Raw genomic sequence first — 20,288 nt, 5'->3', positions numbered from 1 at the left:
GACCACAGACACCTACCCCCGATGACCTGTGTGGCCGGGTATAGAGCACACAGAAGGGCCTATTTAATACAGACTTGTTCCTGACACTATGTGGGGGAGGATGGGGGGCCCCCTAGCATTCAGTTCTGTCATCACTATACCTCAGTGCACCTTGCATTTCACAACTGACCAATAAACCAGAAGTTGGAACACCAAACACCGTGTGGTCTCATCATGTCACCCCCCAAAACACAGCAAATCAAAAACAATGCGGCACCATGAAGGTGTAGGAGTTGTATTTACAGAAACGAGAATTTGTACACAAAGCTAATAAATAGTAAAGACCAGCTTGATGGAATCATCTTGTTGTCGGACAAGTTACAGAGGTCAGTGTCTGATGATAATCCAGGACACAGTCACACCAGAGTGATGGTGGTTGGGTAGAGGTAGAAGTGAACTCAATCTCCAGCCAGAGTTCCCACTTCTCCATGTGAGCTGACGAAACAGGAACCAGGCAAGCCATGTTTGGTCCTTCATGCGACACAGGAACTGGAAACAAGCCACATCTGGTCCATCATGTGGCATGGGAACTGGAAACAAGCCACGTCTGGTCCATCATGTGGCATGGGAACTGAAAACCAGCCACGTTTGGTCCATCATGTGGCATGGGAACTGAAACCAGACACGTTTGGTCCTTCATGCGACACAGGAACTGGAAACAAGCCACATCTGGTCCATCATGTGGCATGGGAACTGGAAACCAGCCACGTTTGGTCCATCATGTGGCATGGGAACTGGAAACCAGACATGTTTGGTCCATCATGTGGCATGGGAACTGGAAACCAGACATGTTTGGTCCATCATGTGGCATGGAACTGGAAACCAGACATGTTTGGTCCATCATGTGGCACAGAAACCTGAAAACAGCCATGATTGGTATGTCATAAGACAAAAGGAACAAGCCAGGTTGGGCCCATCATGTGACAGAAGAACCGTGAACAAGCCATGTTTGGCACAGGAACTGGGAACCAGCCATGTTTGGCTCATCATATGGCAAAGAAATCTGAAACCAGCCATATGGCACAGGAACCGGGAATAAGCCACGTTTGGTTCGTCAGATGCCACAAAGGTCAAAGATCACACAGGCACAGTCGATGCCGTGCTCTGAGGCGTCACTTTACTAGGGCGACTGTTGTCCCTCAGAACGCAGCTCCGGGTGCAGAGGTGCAGGACGCACAGAACGAGTTACAGCAAGGGATGAAGCGGCAGACACTGATCCTCCATATAAACCAGCCCGGTGACCAGCAACACCAAAACAAGAGAGCGACACCGACCACTAAGCCCAGGATAACGTACAAGTAGAGGAACGATCTTCTTTCTGAAACAAGAATACATGATGGAGGAATGATTACTTCTAGAGAACCAACACCTTGGAACCTCTATTACCCCCTCATATCAGTTCTCCTGTATAGACAAGCACCTGGTAACACCATCTATAAAAGCACCATGAGACTATCTGGTCTCTAGGGGGTACCTAAAGAAGACATGGAAGGGTGAGGGGAGGGGTACCTACAGGAGAGATGGAAGGGTGAGGGGAGGGGTACCTACAGGAGAGATGGAAGGGTGAGGGGAGGGGTACCTACAAGAGAGATGGAAGGGTGAGGGGAGGGGTACCTACAAGAGAGATGGAAGGGTGAGGGGAGGGGTACCTACAGGAGAGATGGAAGGGTGAGGGGGGGGGGGGTACTTACAGGAGAGATGGAAGGGTGAGGGGAGGGGTACCTACAGGAGAGATGGAAGGGTGAGGGGAGGGGTACCTACAGGAGAGATGGAAGGGTGAGGGGGGGGGGTACCTACAGGAGAGATGGAAGGGTGAGGGGGGGGTACTTACAGGAGAGATGGAAGGGTGAGGGGGCACCCATAGGAGAATTGGAAGGGTGAAGGGGGTACCAACAGGAGAGATGGAAGGGTGAGGGGAGGGGCACCTACAGGAGAATTAGAAGGGTGAAGGGGGCACCCATAGGAGAGATGGAAGGGTGAGGGGAGGGGCACCTACAGGAGAATTAGAAGGGTGAGGGGGGCACCTACAGGAGAGATGAAGGGTGAGGGGGGCACCTACAGGAGAATTAGAAGGGTGAGGGGAGGGGCACCTACAGGAGAGATGGAAGGGTGAGGGGAGGGGCACCTACAGGAGAGATGGAAGGGTGAGGGGGCACCTACAGGAGAGATGAAGGGTGAGGGGGGCACCTACAGGAGAGATGAAGGGTGAGGGGGGCACCTACAGGAGAGATGAAGGGTGAGGGGGGCACCTACAGGAGAGATGAAGGGTGAGGGGGGCACCTACAGGAGAGATGGAAGGGTGAGGGGGGCACCTACAGGAGAGATGGAAGGGTGAGGGGGGGCACCTACAGGAGAGATGGAAGGGTGAGGGGGGCACCTACAGGAGAGATGGAAGGGTGAGGGGAGGGGCACCTACAGGAGAGATGGAAGGGTGAGGGGGGCACCTACAGGAGAGATGAAGGGTGAGGGGGGCACCTACAGGAGAGATGAAGGGTGAGGGGGGCACCTACAGGAGAGATGAAGGGTGAGGGGGGCACCTACAGGAGAGATGAAGGGTGAGGGGGGCACCTACAGGAGAGATGGAAGGGTGAGGGGGGCACCTACAGGAGAGATGGAAGGGTGAGGGGGGGCACCTACAGGAGAGATGAAGGGTGAGGGGGGCACCTACAGGAGAGATGAAGGGTGAGGGGGGCACCTACAGGAGAGATGGAAGGGTGAGGGGGGCACCTACAGGAGAGATGGAAGGGTGAGGGGGGCACCTACAGGAGAGATGAAGGGTGAGGGGGGCACCTACAGGAGAGATGGAAGGGTGAGGGGGGCACCTACAGGAGAGATGAAGGGGGTACCTGTGTTTGATCCGTGAGGCTGGACACTTTCCGGAAGAAACAGCTTGTGGTTCCCATCCTTCCCACAGCTCAGGTTGGAAGAGGTGGTGGCCTGCAGAATGGTGGAGGTGGCTGGGCTGGTGACCATGGCCTCTATGGGGGTCCTGGATCCCACCATTCCTGCACAGACAGGACAACAATCAGTGGGATTCCCAGGTAGAAGCACATGGTGTGCTACAGCAACACATTGTAATGGGGGGGGGGGGGGGCAGGGGGTTACTTACTAAAACTGGAGAGTATAATCTGGGGCAGCTCTGCATAGAAACCAATCAGCTTCCAGGTTATATTGTCAAAGCTTCATTGAAGAGGCAGAAGGTAGAAGCCGATTGGCTCCTGTGCCCGGCTGCACCAGATTGCTCCAGTATGAGTGAACCCCCCCAATGCCAGAATCTCCTTCATGTCTCCTCAGCCCATAATAATCCAGAGGAGTCCAGAAGAACAATCGTCTTCAGTACAGACCATACATGACCCAATGGCAGAGGAACGTCCTTCATAACAAACGGTGCCGGAGATTCCGAATAAATGATTCAAAAGGAAAAGAAACAAATCCCCGTTATCAGCGATCGGTACATATAGGGGGGCCGTGAGCGCCCCCATCCGATCGGTACATATAGGGGGGAACGTGAGCGCCCCCATCCGATCCGTACATATAGGGGGGCCGTGAGCGCTCCATCCGATCCGTACATATAGGGGGGCCGTGAGCGCTCCCATCCGATCGGTACATATAGGGGGGCCGTGAGCACTCCCATCCGATCGGTACATATAGGGGGGAACGTGAGCGCCCCCATCCGATCGGTACATATAGGGGGAACGTGAGCGCTCCCATCCGATCGGTACAAATAGGGGGGCCGTGAGCGCCCCCATCCGATCGGTACATATAGGGGGGCCGTGAGCGCCCCCATCCGATCGGTACATATAGGGGGGCCGTGAGCGCTCCCATCCGATCGGTACATATAGGGGGGCCGTGAGCGCCCCCATCCGATCGGTACATATAGGGGGGCCGTGAGCGCCCCCATCCGATCCGTACATATAGGGGGGGCCGTGAGCGCTCCCATCCAATCGGTACATATGGGGGGGGGGGGGCGTGAGCGCTCCCGTCTGATCGGTACATATAGGGGGGGCGTGAGCGCTCCCATCCAATCGGTACATATGGGGGGGGGGGGCGTGAGCGCTCCCATCCGATCGGTACATATAGGGGGGCCGTGAGCGCCCCCATCCGATCGGTACATATAGGGGGGGCGTGAGCGCTCCCATCCAATCGGTACATATGGGGGGGGGGGGCGTGAGCGCTCCCATCCGATCGGTACATATAGGGGGCCGTGAGCGCCCCCATCCGATCGGTACATATAGGGGGGAACGTGAGCGCCCCCATCCGATCGGTACATATAGGGGGGCCGTGAGCGCTCCCGTCCGATCGGTACATATAGGGGGAACGTGAGCGCTCCCATCCGATCCGTACATATAGGGGGGCCGTGAGCGCTCCCGTCCGATCGGTACATATAGGGGGAACGTGAGCGCTCCCATCCGATCCGTACATATAGGGGGGCCGTGAGCGCTCCCATCCGATCGGTACATATAGGGGGGGGGGGGGCGTGAGCGCTCCCATCCGATCCGTACATATAGGGGGGCCGTGAGCGCTCCCATCCGATCGGTACATATAGGGGGGGGGCGTGAGCGCTCCCATCCGATCGGTACATATAGGGGGGGCGTGAGCGCTCCCATCCAATCGGTACATATGGGGGGGGGGGGCGTGAGCGCTCCCGTCTGATCGGTACATATAGGGGGGAACGTGAGCGCCCCCATCCGATCGGTACATATAGGGGGAACGTGAGCGCTCCCATCCGATCGGTACATATAGGGGGGGCCGTGAGCGCTCCCATCCGATCGGTACATATAGGGGGAACGTGAGCGCTCCCATCCGATCGGTACATATAGGGGGGGCCGTGAGCGCTCCCATCCGATCGGTACATATAGGGGGAACGTGAGCGCTCCCATCCGATCGGTACATATAGGGGGGGCGTGAGCGCTCCCATCCAATCGGTACATATGGGGGGGGGGGGCGTGAGCGCTCCCGTCTGATCGGTACATATAGGGGGGGCATGAGCGCTCCCATCCGATCGGTACATATAGGGGGGCGTGAGCGCTCCCATCCGATCCGTACATATAGGGGGGCCGTGAGCGCCCCCATCCGATCGGTACATATAGGGGGGCCGTGAGTGCCCCCATCTGATCGGTACATATAGGGGGGCCGTGAGCGCCCCCATCCGATCGGTACATATAGGGGGGCCGTGAGCGCCCCCATCCGATCGGTACATATAGGGGGGCCGTGAGCGCCCCCATCCGATCGGTACATATATGGGGGGCGTGAGCGCTCCCATCCAATCGGTACATATGGGGGGGGGGGGCGTGAGCGCTCCCATCCGATCGGTACATATAGGGGGGCCGTGAGCGCCCCCATCCGATCGGTACATATAGGGGGGAACGTGAGCGCCCCCATCCGATCGGTACATATAGGGGGGCCGTGAGCGCTCCCGTCCGATCGGTACATATAGGGGGAACGTGAGCGCTCCCATCCGATCCGTACATATAGGGGGGCCGTGAGCGCTCCCATCCGATCGGTACATATAGGGGGGGGGGGGCGTGAGCGCTCCCATCCGATCCGTACATATAGGGGGGCCGTGAGCGCTCCCATCCGATCGGTACATATAGGGGGGGGGGGCGTGAGCGCTCCCATCCGATCGGTATATATGGGGGGGGGGGGGCGTGAGCGCTCCCGTCTGATCGGTACATATAGGGGGAACGTGAGCGCTCCCATCCGATCCGTACATATAGGGGGAACGTGAGCGCTCCCATCCGATCGGTACATATAGGGGGGGCGTGAGCGCTCCCATCCAATCGGTACATATGGGGGGGGGGGCGTGAGCGCTCCCGTCTGATCGGTACATATAGGGGGGGCATGAGCGCTCCCATCCGATCGGTACATATAGGGGGGCCGTGAGCGCCCCCATCCGATCGGTACATATAGGGGGGCCGTGAGTGCCCCCATCTGATCGGTACATATAGGGGGGCCGTGAGCGCCCCCATCCGATCGGTACATATAGGGGGGCCGTGAGCGCCCCCATCCGATCGGTACATATAGGGGGGCCGTGAGCGCCCCCATCCGATCGGTACATATAGGGGAGCCGTGAGCGCTCCCATCCGATCGGTACATATGGGGGGGGGGGGGCGTGAGCGCTCCCATCCGATCAGTACATATAGGGGGGGCGTGAGCGCTCCCATCCAATCGGTACATATAGGGGGGGGGGGCGTGAGCGCTCCCGTCCGATCGGTACATATAGGGGGGGGCGTGAGCGCTCCCATCCGACCGGTACATATGGGGGGGGGGCGTGAGCGCTCCCATCCGATCCGTACATATAGGGGGGGGGGGCGTGAGCGCTCCCGTCCAATCGGTACATATAGGGGGGCCGTGAGCGCTCCCATCCGATCGCTACATATAGGGGGGGGGCGAGCGCTCCCATCCGATCGGTACATATAGGGGGGGGAGGGGGGGCCGTGAGTGCTCCCATCCGATCGGTACATATAGGGGGGCCGTGAGCTCTCCCATCCGATTGGTACATATAGAGGGGGGGGGGGGGGGTGAGCGCTCCCATCCGATCAGTACATATAGGGGGGGGGGCGTGAGCGCTCCCATCCGATCAGTACATATAGGGGGGGGGGGGCGTGAGCGCTCCCATCCGATCAGTACATATAGGGGGGGGGGGGCGTGAGCGCTCCCATCCGATCGGTACATATAGGGGGGCGTGAGCGCTCCCGTCTGATCCGTACATATAGGGGGGCGTGAGCGCTCCCATCCGATCCGTACATATAGGGGGGGGCAGTGAGCGCTCCCATCCGATCCGTACATATAGGGGGGCCGTGAGCGCTCCCATCCGATCGCTACATATAGGGGGGCCGTGAGTGCTCCCATCCGATCGGTACATATAGGGGGGCCGTGAGCGCTCCCATCCGATAGATACATATAGGGGGGCCGTGAGCGCTCCCATCCGATCCGTAGATATGGGGGGGGGGGGGGCGTGAGCGCTCCCATCCGATCCGTAGATATGGGGGGGGGGGCGTGAGCGCTCCCATCCGATCCGTAGATATGGGGGGGGGGGGGGGCGTGAGCGCTCCCATCCGATCCGTAGATATGGGGGGGGGGGGGGCGTGAGCGCTCCCATCCGATCGGTACATATAGGTGTCGGCCATCGGGGATGTGTGCCTTGGTGTCGGTCATGGGAGGGGATGTGTGCCTTGGTGTCGGTCATGGGAGGGGATGTGTGCCTTGGTGTCGGTCATGGGAGGGGATGTGTGCCTTGGTGTCGGTCATGGGAGGGGATGTGTGCCTTGGTGTCGGTCATGGGAGGGGATGTGTGCCTTGGTGTCAGTCATGGGAGGGGATGTGTGCCTTGGTGTCGGCCATCGGAGGGGATGTGTGCCTTGGTGTCGGCCATCGGAGGATGGAGGAGATGTGTGCCTTGGTGTCGGCCATCGGAGGACGGAGGAGATGTGTGCCTTGGTGTCGGCCATGGGAGGACAGAGGAGATGTGTGCCTTGGTGTCGGCCATCGGAGGACGGAGGGGATGTGTGCCTTGGTGTCGGTCATGGGAGGACGGAGGGGATGTGTGCCTTGGTGTCGGCCATCGGAGGATGGAGGAGATGTGTGCCTTGGTGTCGGCCATCGGAGGACGGAGGAGATGTGTGCCTTGGTGTCGGCCATCGGAGGATGGAGGGGATGTGTGCCCTTGGTGTCGGTCATGGGAGGACGGAGGCAGATGTGTGCCTTGGTGTCGGCCATGGGAGGACGGAGGGGATGTGTGCCTTGGTGTCGGCCATGGGAGGATGGAGGAGATGTGTGTCTTGGTGTCGGCCATCGAAGGACGGAGGAGATGTGTGCCTTGGTGTCGGCCATGGGAGGACGGAGGGGATGTGTGCCTTGGTGTCGGCCATGGGAGGATGGAGGAGATGTGTGTCTTGGTGTCGGCCATCGAAGGACGGAGGAGATGTGTGCCTTGGTGTCGGCCATCGAAGGACGGAGGAGATGTGTGCCTTGGTGTCGGCCATGGGAGGACAGAGGGGATGTGTGCCTTGGTGTCGGCCATGGGAGGACGGAGGGGATGTGTGCCTTGGTGTCGGCCATCGAAGGACGGAGGAGATGTGTGCCTTGGTGTCGGCCATGGGAGGACAGAGGGGATGTGTGCCTTGGTGTCGGCCATGGGAGGACGGAGGGGATGTGTGCCTTGGTGTCGGCCATGGGAGGATGGAGGGGATGTGTGCCTTGGTGTCGGTCATGGGAGGACGGAGGAGATGTGTGCCTTGGTGTCGGCCATCGGAGGACGGAGGGGATGTGTGCCTTGGTGTCGGCCATGGGGAGGATGGAGGAGATGTGTGCCTTGGTGTCGGTCATGGGAGGACGGAGGAGATGTGTGCCTTGGTGTCGGCCATCGGAGGACGGAGGGATGTGTGCCTTGGTGTCGGCCATGGGAGGACGGAGGGGATGTGTGCCTTGGTGTCGGCCATCGGAGGATGGAGGAGATGTGTGCCTTGGTGTCGGTCATGGGAGGATGGAGGAGATGTGTGCCTTGGTGTCGGTCATGGGAGGACGGAGGGGATGTGTGCCTTGGTGTCGGCCATCGGAGGACGGAGGGATGTGTGCCTTGGTGTCGGTCATGGGAGGACGGAGGCAGATGCTCCGGATTCACAGCTGTAGGAGAGGAGAGAACACGGAGGAGATCTGAAATCCCTGCAGCTTTCTCTCCTCTCCTTGTAGGGATGACAGCATAGGCCAGGCAGCTTTTGATTGGTCAGCACCGTCTAGCCTGTACTGTCATCCCTGCACTGAGGAAGGGAAGGGAGATCTCTCCAACCAATCCTTGAATACCAGTGAATCCTGACAGGGGTTCCCATCATCTATCTATAGCTGTCCGTCCCATATATCCATTCAAAGTACAGAATTTACACAGATTCTCTGAGCTGTCAGAAAACAGGTGGCGGGGAGCTGAAGTTACATCAGTGAGGAGAGCTCTGATTGGAGGGAAGGGAAGGGAAGGGACCCCCCCACACACACACACACCTCACAGGAACAGAGCTGAGGCTGTCAATCACAAGCTGTGCTCTCCTGTCACCATTTTTCTCTTGGTGTCAGGAAAACGTGTCAGAAGTGACTGATCGAGGAAGGAGGCAGCAGACAGCAATGACTGAGACAAGTACACACTATAGAGCTTTGGTCTCCAAACTGTGGCCCGGGGCCGGATGTGGCCCTTTGCTTGCTTTTACCTGGCCCTTAGGGCACGATTTAATCCACTGACACCAACAAATTCCTCCCAGTGATACCAACGATGGGGCATAATTCCAACCAATGACACCAATGATGGGGCAGTTCATCCCCAATGATACCACCAAGAATGGAGCCCAGAGAGCTTCCCCTGGTCCTCGGTGTACAAGTCAGCCGGGAGGCCTTTGCATCACTTGGATCCCAAGCAGTGGACAGCCATGAATGCGGGAACCCTGAGGTCAGGCATTGGGGGCGGAGCACTTACCCCTTCCCCCGTCTCGCTGGCAGTTTGCAGGAGGACTGGCGGATTGGTCGCTTCCATCACCACAGTTATCGATGTCGCGCTCATCACACACCAGGCTGGAGGGGATACACTTCCCATTGTGGCAGGAGAAGTACGGCTCCGGTCTGCACTCCGAGCTGTTGAATCCTGCAGGAGAAGATCTGTTATAAGGGGGGAGTCCAGGGGCTTCACTGACCTCTTACCAGATCTCTCAGGACTGACACCGGCAATGACACCCCTTCACGCCAGAAGCCGGCAATGACACCCCTTCACGCCAGAAGCCGGCAATGACACCCCTTCACGCCAGAAGCCGGCAATGACACCCCTTCACGCCAGAAGCCGGCAATGACACCCCTTCACACCGCCAGAAGCCGGCAATGACACCCCTTCACACCGCCAGAAGCCGGCAATGACACCCCTTCACACGCCAGAAGCCGGCAATGACACCCCTTCACGCCAGAAGCCGGCAATGACACCCCTTCACACCGCCAGAAGCCGGCAATGACACCCCTTCACGCCAGAAGCCGGCAATGACACCCCTTCACACCGCCAGAAGCCGGCAATGACACCCCTTCACACCGCCAGAAGCCGGCAATGACTACCCCTTCACACCGCCAGAAGCCGGCAATGACACCCCTTCACGCCAGAAGCCCCCCTTCAGCCAGAGCGGCAATGACACCCCTTCACACCGCCAGAAGCCGGCAATGATCTCTGCAATGACACCCCTTCACGCCGCCAGAAGCCGGCAATGACACCCCTTCACGCCGCCAGAAGCCGGAAATGACACCCCTTCACACCGCCAGAAGCCGGCAATGACACCCCTTCACACCGCCAGAAGCCGGCAATGACACCCCTTCACGCAGAAGCCGGCAATGACACCCCTTCACACCGCCAGAAGCCGGAAATGACACCCCTTCATGGAGAGGAGTCCGGCGGGGGGGGGGGGGGAGAGAGAGAAGAAGCCGGCGGGAAGGGGAGAGGAGAGGAAGCCAGCGGGGAAGGGGAGAGGAAGCCAGCGGGGAAGGGGAGAGGAGAGGAAGCCAGCGGGGAAGGGGAGAGGAAGCCAGCGGGGAAGGGGAGAGGAGAAGAAGCCAGCGGGGAAGGGGAGAGGAGAAGAAGCCAGCGGGGAAGGGAGAGGAGAAGAAGCCAGCGGGGAAGGGAGAGGAAGCCGGCGGGGAAGGGGAGAGGAGAGAAGCCGGCGGGGAAGGGGAGAGGAGAGGAAGCCGGCGGGGAAGGGGAGAGGAGAAGAAGCCGGCGGGGAAGGGGAGAGGAGAGGAAGCCGGCGGGGAAGGGGAGAGGAGAGGAAGCCGGCGGGAAGGGGAGAGGAGAAGAAGCCAGCGGGGAAGGGGAGGAGAAGCCAGAGGGGAAGGGGAGGGGAAGCCAGCGGGAAGGGGAGAGGAGAGGAAGCCAGCGGGGAAGGGGAGAGGAGAGGAAGCCAGCGGGGAAGGGGAGGAGAAGCCAGAGGGAAGGGGAGAAAGCCAGAGGGGAAGGGGAGGAGAAGCCAGAGGGGAAGGGGAGGAGAAGCCAGAGGGGGAAGGGAGGAGAAGAAGCCGGCATTCAGCTGCTGCAGAGAGCCATACAGGGGATTGGTTCCAGTGAGTGCCCCTCTCACCGTGCTCATCACCCTCCCCTGCCCACATCTAATACACCAGCTGCCTGGACCCCGCTGATGGCCTGGGCCCCCTACAGGAGGACTGGCGGTACCCCCTTATCCACAGTCCTGCCTGGAGTGGAAACTGAATCACCTCCATCAATGGAAACTTTGGATCCAGGAACCCAGGAGCTCCAGTCCCTGACTGTCAACTATGAAGTCCGGCCCAGCGGGGCCCTTACCTATCCGGAAGGAGGTGAAATCGCCAACAAAATCCACTCTGGGCTGCTGGCCGCGGGTGACCAGGCTAGGGTCAGGTAGTTGCCGGTAGACAGGACGGGCCGCGGGAGGTCTTCCCACATAGCGGGGTGCCCAGAGGTTCCGAATGGAGGTCCTTCCCATCATAGAACTGGACGTAGGAGCCGGCGTTACAGGGGTCACTGACAGAGCCGGGGGGCTGCTGGTCTCTACAGAGGGTGGGCCGTGGCCACTGCTGTTCAGCCCGGAGTTCTGGCTCCTCATGTTGGACATTCGCAGGAGGCTGTACACCAGGAAGAACGGAACTGGAACTGAACCTTGTCCTTCACAGTCGCAGAACGCATGGGTCAGCGGCAGTCCGTCCCCACCGACACAAAGTAGTACTTCCTGGAGTCCGCGTGAGAGCTCACTACCATCCCGTCCCCTCTCACCGTCTGACCACAGAAGTCCACCATGTTCACTGCCGGGGAGAGGAAACCGACATCAGTACACAGGAGCTGACACTCTAATGTCCCCTCCCCCCAGTACCAGAGGATCTGACACTCTAATGTCCCTCCCCCAGTACCAGAGGAGCTGACACTCTAATGTCCCCTCCCCCCAGTACCAGAGGAGCTGACACTCTAATGTCCCAACCCCCAGTACCAGAGGAGCTGACACTCTAATGTCCCAACCCCCAGTACCAGAGGAGCTGACACTCTAATGTCCCCTCCCCCACAGTCACATCAGTCTGTGTACCAGAGGAGAATTACACTCTAATGTCCCCTCCCCCACAGTCCCATCAGTCTCTGTACAGAGGAGCTTACACTCTAATGTCCCCTCCCCCACATTCCCATTAGTTCTCTGTACAGAGGAGCTTACACTCTAATGTCCCCTCCCCCACAGTCCATCAGTCTCTGTACAGAGGAGCTTACACTCTAATGTCCCTCCCCCACATTCCCATTAGTCTGTACAGAGGAGCTTACACTCTAATGTCCCCTCCCCCACAGTCCCATCAGTCTCTGTACAGAGGAGCTGACACTCTAATGTCCCCTCCCCCACAGGCTCCATCAGTCTCTTTACCAGAGGAGCTTACACTCTAATGTCCCCTCCCCACAGTCCCATCAGTCTCTGTACCAGAGGAGCTTACACTCTAATGTCCCCTCCCCCACAGTCCCATCAGTCTCTGTACCGAGGAGCTGACACTCTAATGTCCCCTCCCCCACAGTCCCATCAGTCCCTGTACCAGAGCAGCTTACACTCTAATGTCCCCTCCCCACAGTCCCATCAGTCTCTGTACCAGAGGAGCTTACACTCTAATGTCCCCTCCCCCACAGTCCCATCAGTCTCTGTACAGAGGAGCTTACACTCTAATGTCCCCTCCCCCACAGTCACATCAGTCTCTGTACAGAGGAGCTTACACTCTAATGTCCCCTCCCCCACAGTCCCATCAGTCTCTGTACAGAGGAGCTTACACTCTAATGTCCCCTCCCCCACAGTCCCATCAGTCTCTGTATAGAGGAGCTGACACTCTAATGTCCCCTCCCCCACAGTCCCATTAGTCTCTGTACAGAGGAGCTTACACTCTAATGTCCCCTCCCCCACATTCCCATTAGTCTCTGTACAGAGGAGCTTACACTCTAATGTCCCCTCCCCCACAGTCCCATCAGTCTCTGTACAGAGGAGCTTACACTCTAATGTCCCCTCCCCCACATTCCCATTAGTCTGTACAGAGGAGCTTACACTCTAATGTCCCCTCCCCACAGTCCCATCAGTCTCTGTACAGAGGAGCTGACACTCTAATGTCCCCTCCCCCACATTCCCTCAGTCTCTTTACCAGAGGAGCTGACACTCTAATGTCCCCTCCCCCACAGTCCCATCAGTCTCTGTACCAGAGGAGCTTACACTCTAATGTCCCCTCCCCCACAGTCCCATCAGTCTCTGTACCAGAGGAGCTTACACTCTAATGTCCCCTCCCCACAGTCCCATCAGTCTCTGTACAGAGGAGCTGACACTCTAATGTCCCCTCCCCCACAGTCCCATCAGTCTCTGTACAGAGGAGCTGACACTCTAATGTCCCCTCCCCCACAGTCCCATCAGTCCCTGTACCAGAGCAGCTTACACTCTAATGTCCCCTCCCCCACAGTCCCATCAGTCTCTGTACAGAGGAGCTGACACTCTAATGTCCCCTCCCCCACAGTCCCATCAGTCCCTGTACCAGAGGAGCTTACACTCTAATGTCCCCTCCCCCACAGTCCCGTCAGTCTCTGTACCAGAGGAGCTTACACTCTAATGTCCCCTCCCCCACAGTCACGTCAGTCTCTGTACAGAGGAGCTTACACTCTAATGTCCCCTCCCCCACAGTCCCATCAGTCTCTGTACAGAGGAGCTTACACTCTAATGTCCCCTCCCCCACAGTCCATCAGTCCCTGTACCAGAGGAGCTTACACTCTAATGTCCCCTCCCCCACAGTCCCGTCAGTCTCTGTACCAGAGGAGCTTACACTCTTAATGTCCCCTCCCCCACAGTCACGTCAGTCTCTGTACAGAGGAGCTTACACTCTAATGTCCCCTCCCCCACAGTCCCATCAGTCTCTGTACCAGAGGAGCTTACACTCTAATGTCCCCTCCCCACAGTCACGTCAGTCTCTGTACAGAGGAGCTTACACTCTAATGTCCCCTCCCCCACAGTCCCATCAGTCTCTGTACAGAGGAGCTTACACTCTAATGTCCCCTCCCCCACAGTCCCATCAGTCTCTGTACCAGAGGAGCTTACACTCTAAGGTCCCCGGGGGGGGGGGGGGGGGGGATGGCAGCGATCTCCATACACAGAACATCAGGACGCAGGGCTCGCTCTCTATACTCACTGCCAGGAAATTTACCGCCCCCAACATTTACTGCCCCGGTCTCCTGGGAGATGAGACTGCTGAATCCCAGTCTGAGCTGTGAGAAGGGGAAGGTGGGGGGTCTCGAGCAATGATCAGAGCCATGTACACAATGATGGGGGGGGGGGGGCACTGCCGCAGGTTAGGTGGGAACTGTACTCAGCCATACTGCCAGAGCTGGCCAAGGAGTGACACCATTCAGACACACGGAGGGACAGAGTGACACCAGACACACGGAGGGACAGAGAGTGACACCAGACACACGGAGGGACAGAGAGTGACACCAGTCATAAATACACAGCAGAGGAGTGACACCACTCAGACACATGACTTTCAAAATGTTCGGAGAATATTCACACAAACTTTTCATCTAAATTGTCCCCCCAGATCACCCATATGAGCCCCCCAGAGAGGGATGAAGGGGAATTGTCCCCCCAGATCACCCATATGAGCCCCCAGAGAGGGATGAAGGGGATTGTCCCCCAGATCACCCATATGAGCCCCCCAGAGTGGGATGAAGGGGAATTGTCCCCCCAGATCACCCATATGAGCCCCCGGAGTGGGATGAAGGGGAATTGTCCCCCCAGATCACCCATATGAGCCCCCCGGAGTGGGATGAAGGGGAATTGTCCCCCCAGATCACCCATATGAGCCCCCCAGAGAGGGATAAAGGGGAATTGTCCCCCCCATATCGTCCATATGAGCCCCCCGGAAGTGGGATGAAGGGGAATTGTCCCCCCATATCGTCCACATGAGCCCCCGAACTGGATGAAAGGGAATTGTCCCCCCAGATCACCCATATGAGCCCCCCGGAGTGGGATGAAGGGGAATTGTCCCCCCAGATCACCCATATGAGCCCCCCGGAGTGGGATGAAGGGGAATTGTCCCCCCCATATCGTCCATATGAGCCCCCCGAAGTGGGATGAAGGGGAATTGTCCCCCCAGATCACCCATATGAGCCCCCCGAAGTGGGATGAAGGGGAATTGTCCCCCCAGATCACCCATATGAGCCCCCCGGAGTGGGATGAAGGGGAATTGTCCCCCCCATATCGTCCATATGAGCCCCCCGAAGTGGGATGAAGGGGATTGTCCCCCCAGATCACCCATATGAGCCCCCCGAAGTGGGATGAAGGGGAATTGTCCCCCAGATCGTCCATATGAGCCCCCCAGAGTGGGATGAAGGGGACTTGTCCCCCAGATCACCCATATGAGCCCCCCCGGAGTGGGATGAAGAGGAATTGTCCCCCCAGATCACCCATATGAGCCCCCCGGATAGGGATGAAGGGGAATTGTCCCCCCATATCACCCATATGAGCCCCCGGAGTGGGATGAAGGGGAAATTGTCCCCCCAGATCACCCATATGAGCCCCCCGGAGTGGGAATGAAGGGGAATTGTCCCCCCAGATCACCCATATGAGCCCCCGGAGTGGGATGAAGGGGAATTGTCCCCCATATCGTCCACATGAGCCCCCGAGTGGGCTGAAGGGGAATTGTTCCCCCCCAGATCACCCATATGAGCCCCCGGGTTGGGATGAAGGGGAATTGTCCCCCCATATCGTCCACATGAGCCCCCCGAAGTGGGATGAAAGGGAATTGTCCCCCCAGATCACCCATATGAGCCCCCCGGAGTGGGATGAAGGGGAATTGTCCCCCAGATCACCCATATGAGCCCCCCGGAGTGGGATGAAGAAGAATTGTCCCCCCAGATCACCCATATGAGCCCCCCGGAGTGGGATGAAGGGGAATTGTCCCCCCATATCGTCCACATGAGCCCTCCGGAGTGGGATAAGGGGAATTGTCCCCCCCAGATCATCCATATGAGCCCCCCAGAGTGGGATGAAAGGGAATTGTCCCCCCAGATCATCTATATGAACCCCCCCCAGAGAGGGATGAAGGGGAATTGTCCCCCCAGATCACCCATATGAGCCCCCCAGAGAGGGATGAAGGGGAATTGTCCCCCCAGATCACCCATATGAGCCCCCCGGAGTGGGATGAAGGGGAATTGTCCCCCAGATCACCCATATGAGCCCCCCGGAGTGGGATGAAGGGGAATTGTCCCCCCAGATCACCCATATGAGCCCCCCGGAGTGGGATGAAGGGGAATTTGTCCCCCCAGATCACCCATATGAGCCCCCCAGAGTGGGATGAAGGGGAATTGTCCCCCCATATCGTCCACATGAGCCCCCCGGAGTGGGATAAAGGGGAATTGTCCCCCCAGATCATCCATATGAGCCCCCGAAGTGGGATGAAAGGGAATTGTCCCCCAGATCATCTATATGGAGCCCCCCCAGAGAGGGATGAAGGGAAATTGTCCCCCCAGATCACCCATATGAGCCCCCCAGAGAGGGATGAAGGGGAATTGTCCCCCCCATATCGTCCATATGAGCCCCCCGGAGTGGGATGAAGGGGAATTGTCCCCCCATATCGTCCACATGAGCCCCCCGAACTGGGATGAAAGGGAATTGTCCCCCCAGATCACCCATATGAGCCCCCCCGGAGTGGGATGAAGGGAATTGTCCCCCCAGATCACCCATATGAGCCCCCCGGAGTGGGATGAAGGGGAATTGTCCCCCCAGATCATCTATATGAGCCCCCGGAGTGGGATGAAGGGGGAATTGTCCCCCCATATCGTCCATATGAGCCCCCCGAAGTGGGATGAAGGGGAATTGTCCCCCCAGATCACCCATATGAGCCCCCGGGGGTGGGATGAAGGGGAATTGTCCCCCCAGATCGTCCACATGAGCCCCCCGAAGTGGGATGAAGGGAATTGTCCCCCCAGATCGTCCATATGAGCCCCCCGGAGTGGGATGAAGGGGACTTGTCCCCCCAGATCACCCATATGAGCCCCCCGGAGTGGGATGAAGAGGAATTGTCCCCCCAGATCACCCATATGAGCCCCCCGGAGTGGGATGAAGGGGAATTGTCCCCCCAGATCACCCATATGAGCCCCCCGGAGTGGATGAAGGGGAATTGTCCCCATATCGTCCACATGAGCCCCACGAAGTGGGATGAAAGGGAATTGTTCCCCCCCCAGATCACCCATATGAGCCCCCCGGATAGGGATGAAGGGGAATTGTCCCCCCATATCACCCATATGAGCCCCCCGGAGTGGGATGAAGGGGAATTGTCCCCCCAGATCACCCATATGAGCCCCCGGAGTGGGATGAAGGGGAATTGTCCCCCCAGATCACCCATATGAGCCCCCCGGAGTGGGATGAAGGGGAATTGTCCCCCCAGATCACCCATATGAGCCCCCCGGAGTGGGATGAAGGGGAATTGTTCCCCCCCAGATCACCCATATGAGTCACCCGGAGTGGGATGAAGGGGAATTGTCCCCCCATATCGTCCACATGAGCCCCCCGAAGTGGGATGAAAGGGAATTGTTCCCCCCCCAGATCACCCATATGAGCCCCCCGGAGTGGGATGAAGGGGAATTGTCCCCCCAGATCATCCATATGAGCCCCCCGGAGTGGGATGAAAGGGAATTGTCCCCCCAGATCATCTATATGAGCCACCCCCAGAGAGGGGATGAAGGGGAATTGTCCCCCCAGATCATCCATATGAGCCCCCCAGAGAGGGATGAAGGGGAATTGTCCCCCCAGATCACCCATATGAGCCCCCCAGAGAGGGATGAAGGGGAATTGTCCCCCCAGATCACCCATATGAGCCCCCCAGAGAGGGATGAAGGGGAATTGTCCCCCAGATCACCCATATGAGCCCCCCAGAGAGGGATGAAGGGGAATTGTCCCCCCCAGATCGTCCATATGAGCCCCCCGGAGTGGGATGAAGGGGAACTGTCCCCCCCATATCGTCCATATGAGCCCCCCGGAGTGGGATGAAGGGGAATTGTCCCCCCAGATCACCCATATGAGCCCCCAGAGAGGGATGAAGGGGAATTGTCCCCCCCAGATCACCCATATGAGCCCCCCGGAGTGGGATGAAGGGGAATTGTCCCCCCATATCACCCATATGAGCCCCCGGAGTGGGATGGAGAATTGTCCCCCCAGATCACCCATATGAGCCCCCCAGAGTGGGATGAAGGGGAATTGTCCCCCCAGATCACCCATATGAGCCCCCAGAGTGGGATGAAGGGGAATTGTCCCCCCAGATCACCCATATGAGCCCCCCGGAGTGGGATGAAGGGGAATTGTCCCCCCAGATCGTCCATATGAGCCCCCCGGAGTGGGATGAAGGGGAATTGTCCCCCAGATCGTCCATATGAGCCCCCCGGAGTGGATGAAGGGGAATTGTCCCCCCATATCGTCCACATGAGCCCTCCGGAGTGGGATAAAGGGGAATTGTCCCCCAGATCATCCATATGAGCCCCCCGGAGTGGGATGAAAGGGAATTGTCCCCCCAGATCATCTATATGAGCCCCCCAGAGAGGGATGAAGGGGAATGTCCCCCAGATCACCCATATGAGCCCCCCGGAGTGGGATGAAGGGGAATTGTCCCCCCCATATCGTCCATATGAGCCCCCCGGAGTGGGATGAAGGGGAATTGTCCCCCCAGATCGTCCATATGAGCCCCCCGGAGTGGGATGAAGGGGAATTGTCCCCCCATATCGTCCACATGAGCCCTCCGGAGTGGGATAAAGGGGAATTGTCCCCCCAGATCATCCATATGAGCCCCCCGGAGTGGGATGAAAGGGAATTGTCCCCCAGGATCATCTATATGAGCCCCCCCCAGAGAGGGATGAAGGGGAATTGTCCCCCCAGATCACCCATATGAGCCCCCCGGAGTGGGATGAAGGGGAATTGTCCCCCCCATATCGTCCATATGAGCCCCCCGGAGTGGGATGAAGGGGAATTGTCCCCCCAGATAGGGATGAAGGGGAATTGTCCCCCCAGATCACCCATATGAGCCCCCCGGAGTGGGATGAAGGGGAATTGTCCCCCCAGATCACCCATATGAGCCCCCCGGAGAGGGATGAAGAGACGATCCACTATGGAGACACACTGTTGGCTGGACAAACTTTCCTGAAGCCTGAGGACGACCATGAAGCGGGTGAATCCTGCACCCCTATAACGAATGGCGGCACCATACAGCGTGGAATATTACAGTCGGACCGACATCACCCCCCCCCCATTACCTACCTGTCTCTAGGGGGTCGGCGGCCCCAATCATTACACTCAGGACTACAAATAGCGGGGACAGAAGTGGGAGACTCTTCGCCGTCACCCACGCCATGTCCACATTCCTTTCTCCGGGTCAGAGATCTGCGGCGGGGTATCTCCGATTTTGGGGGGTATCAGCTGGGGGTCGGGGTGCTGTGACGGCCCCCCCTTCCAGTAAGTAGACTTGTGTCTCCTCGGCGCCCCCCACTTCTTCTCTGATGGAGGATCCCTCTGTCTTGTGTCCTCCAGGTCGCCTTTTGTCTGCGTCCGGGGCGGCTTTGTGCTCCGCATTTGTGTCTCCCGGTATCCATGACAACTAGGAAAGTTTGATGGAGGGCTGGGCGAGGGGGGGGGGGGGTGAAGGACAATGGACCCCCTGTAGGAGCGGGGACCGTCTTTCCTCCATTATTCCTGACTTCTGAGTGCTGTATGATCTCTGCACGGCCCGCTCTGCGATCCCCGGATGGCGAGCTGTATGATCTCTGTACGGCCCGCTCTGCGATCCCCGGATGGCCAGCTCTGAGATCTCTGTACGGCCCGCTCTGCGATCCCCGGATGGCGAGCTGTGAGATCTCTGTACGGCCCGCTCTGCGATCCCCGGATGGCTAGCTGTGAGATCTCTGCACGGCCCGCTGTGCGATCCCCGGATGGCTAGCTCTGAGATCTCTGTACGGCCCGCTCTGCGATCCCCGGATGGCTAGCTGTGAGATCTCTGCACGGCCCGCTCTGCGATCCCCGGATGGCTAGCTGTGAGATCTCTGTACGGCCCGCTCTGCGATCCCCGGATGGCCAGCTCTGAGATCTCTGTACGGCCCGCTCTGCGATCCCCGGATGGCGAGCTGTGAGATCTCTGTACGGCCCGCTCTGCGATCCCCGGATGGCTAGCTCTGAGATCTCTGTACGGCCCGCTCTGCGATCCCCAGATGGCTAGCTCCGAGATCTCTG

The 20,288-nt window shown here is 58.7% G+C and overlaps 1 pseudogene across 1 annotated transcript; it reads right to left on the bottom strand.

Annotated features, from left to right (window-relative positions):
- Positions 1-258: 258 nt before the first annotated feature.
- Positions 259-19,400, bottom strand: LOC149431265 (low-density lipoprotein receptor class A domain-containing protein 2-like; annotated as a pseudogene). The gene is made up of 5 exons (XR_016309341.1): positions 19,323-19,400; positions 11,351-11,826; positions 9,442-9,664; positions 2,886-3,028; positions 259-1,357 (listed from the first exon to the last, which is right to left on the bottom strand). The product of XR_016309341.1 is annotated as a low-density lipoprotein receptor class A domain-containing protein 2-like (transcript).
- Positions 19,401-20,288: the final 888 nt, after the last annotated feature.

This window comes from Staurois parvus, unplaced genomic scaffold, assembly GCF_062004578.1.
Source record: "Staurois parvus isolate SC_StPar_1 unplaced genomic scaffold, SC_StPar_1.0 ptg002313l, whole genome shotgun sequence".
NCBI classification, from domain to species: Eukaryota; Metazoa; Chordata; class Amphibia; order Anura; family Ranidae; genus Staurois; species Staurois parvus.
This window is presented reverse-complemented; position numbering and strand designations above follow the sequence as displayed.